We start from the raw sequence: 2,755 nt of genomic DNA, 5'->3' as shown, positions 1-2,755 counted from the left end.
TAACCCGTGTCATTTCATTCTTCAATTCTTGTGTTCTTCATTTTTGGGGCACTACAAAGGCATGAATAGCCTAGGCAATTCCTATCCCCATACTAAGGCAAAGCACTACACATCAATAAACTCATAAGTCCCTCCCTCACTTCTCTCAAAATGATGAAAATCTTGATCAAGGCATAAAAATGTAGATCCAAAAATGACAAAAATGCAATACAATAATTGAAATGAAAGTTAGGGAGTTAGAATATTTACAAATGGTGGTTTAGGGAGGAATCCACCAAACTCTCATCCAATGTGAGATGTCAAGGGGGCATGTTCAAGGTGTTGTTGATGTTACTCAACACCTTGAAGAAGTAGTCGAAAGCTTGTTCATTATCATGATAAAGATCCTCAATAGACCTTTCCACTTGTCATTCTCCATGATGGTCTTGGGTCATAGCATTACCAATATAGGGATTGAATATCCTTTCAAACTTATCATCCCAAAGACCGCATACTTCGTCTACTTGATCACTAAAATTGTCTTGACTTGATAAAGACAACTGTCCTTCTTTCTTGTCTTGGCCAATGAGGCATTCTTCTTCACTTGTCATGGGTGAGCTTTTCAAGCTTTCATTGTTGTAATTTCCTTGCTCTTTTGATGGAGCATCATCCACTTTCTTTTTCCATTGAAATTCCAACTTATTCCTATCATCTTTCCGGCTATAGTGATCAACCATAAAACATGGCTCATGCAATCGGGGAGCTCTCATGGTCTTGTCAAGATTGAAAGTGATGGCTTCATCTCCCACTTCAAGGGTGAGCTCTCCATACTTCATATCGATCACCGCTCCCGCGGTGTACAAGAAAGGTCTTCCTAAGATAATAGGAATGTTGGATTCTTATTCCATGTCAACAATAACGAAATCCACCGGGATGAAGAATTTTCCAATTCTCACGGGAACATCTTCCCATATCCCTAAAAGTGTCTTTCTTTATCTATCTGCCATTTGAAGCGTGATGTTGGTGCATTTGAGTTCTCCCATTCGTAGCCTCTTGCTTACCGAATATGGCATGACACTAACACTTTCCCGAAGGTCACATAAAGCTTTGTTGATTGTAGTGTCACCAATAGTGCATGGAATGGAGAAACTTCCGGGATCCTTGAGATTTGGAGGTGAACTCCCTTGAAGGATGGCACTACTCACCTTAGTGAAGGCAATAGTCTCAAGTTTCCGGATTGATTTCTTCTTTGTAAGGATGTCCTTCATGTACTTTGCATAGGCCGGAACGTGATTGATCAATTCCGTGAATGGAATCGAGACTTCTAAATTCTTCACAATCTCCATGAACTTTCCAAGTTGGTCATCAAACTTAGGCTTACCTTGACGACTCGGGAATGGAAGTCTAATCACAATGGGCTCCCTCTCTTTGGCCTTTTCTTCATTCTTCTTTGAAACTTCTTGATTGGTGGGTTCTTCTTCCCTAGAGTTTTGCACAACTCTTTCCTTGTCACTAGCCTCCACAACGTCATCCTCAACTTGGTTCTTTGTCCCTTCATATCTTGTACCACTCCTCAAGTGGATGGCACTAACCGATTAATGTCTTGGGGGATTACTTTGAGGTGGTAATGGCCCCTTTGGTCTTTGAGAGATTGAAGATGCTAGTTGGGTCATTTGGGTTTCCAACATTTTTGTGTGGGCTAGGATGTTGTTGATGGTGATGTCCTTTGCTTGGCTATATTTTTGCATTTGAGTGAAAAATTCTTGTTGATTCTTTTGCATTTGGAGGACCGCTTTTTGAACATCAAAACCTTGGTCATTTTGTTGATTGTATGGAGTTTGATTTTGGTAACCTTGGTTTTGGTTGTAAAAGGGTCTTTGATTTTGGTTTCTCATTGGAGGTGGGGTGTATGTTGGTTGAGGGTTTTGAACATTTTGGCTCTTGTATGAGAGATTTGGATGGAATTTGGTGTTTTCATTGTAATAGTTGGAATAAGGGGTACCACTCTTGTATGCTTGAAAAGCATTCACTTGCTCACTTGTTCCCCTAAATTCACTTTGGTCATGTCCCAAAGTTCCACAATTCTCACATATTCCACTTGGAATTGATGAAGATGCCACCATGGTATTAACATGTTGCTTTGGTGATTTTGAGGCTTCTTCAAGCTTAGCAATAGCCATCTCAAACTTCAAGTTGCTGGTATCAATATGAGCACTAAGTTGAGCACCCAATTGAGTAATAGAGTCTACTTCATGCTTTCCTCCTCTAGTAGCCTTGTGAGGTCTACTATATTGTGAATTATGGACCACCTTTTCTTCAATCTTGTTCCAAGTTTGATTATCGTCAACTTCGGTGAACATACCATTTGATCCCATGTTGAGAATGTTTCGGGAGTCTTCATAAAGACCATTCCAAAATTGTTGTACCAAGAACCACTCGCTAAGTCCATGATGAGGACATGAGCGACAAGTTCCTTTGAATCGCTCCCAAGCTTCATACAAAGATTCTTCGTCCCTTTGCTTAAAACCCGTGATTTGGGCTCTTAGCATGTTAGTCTTTTCCGGAGGGTAGAAAAAGGGAATAAGACCCATCGAATTTGGTCTTGAGTCACTCCGGTTTGTGAAATCGCATCACAATAGTCACAAAAAGTCTTTATGTGAGAATGAGGGTCTTCACTAGGCATCCCCCCAAATTGGCTTCTTTTGACTAATTGGATAAATGCGGATTTTGCAATGAAATTTCCGGTTAAGTGTTGTGGTGTGGGAGTACCATTGGG

General features: G+C 40.5%; 1 non-coding gene across 1 annotated transcript; it reads left to right on the top strand.

Annotated features, from left to right (window-relative positions):
- The first annotated feature begins 2,421 nt into the window (after nucleotides 1-2,421).
- On the top strand, nucleotides 2,422-2,528 carry LOC141615498 (small nucleolar RNA R71). The gene has a single exon (XR_012529917.1). It is a non-coding gene; the product is annotated as a small nucleolar RNA R71 (small nucleolar RNA).
- Nucleotides 2,529-2,755: the final 227 nt, after the last annotated feature.

This window comes from Silene latifolia, chromosome 11 (genome assembly GCF_048544455.1).
Source record: "Silene latifolia isolate original U9 population chromosome 11, ASM4854445v1, whole genome shotgun sequence".
NCBI classification, from domain to species: domain Eukaryota; kingdom Viridiplantae; phylum Streptophyta; class Magnoliopsida; order Caryophyllales; family Caryophyllaceae; genus Silene; species Silene latifolia.
The sequence above is the reverse complement of the archived record's forward strand: the minus strand, read 5'-3'. Positions and strand labels throughout refer to the sequence as shown.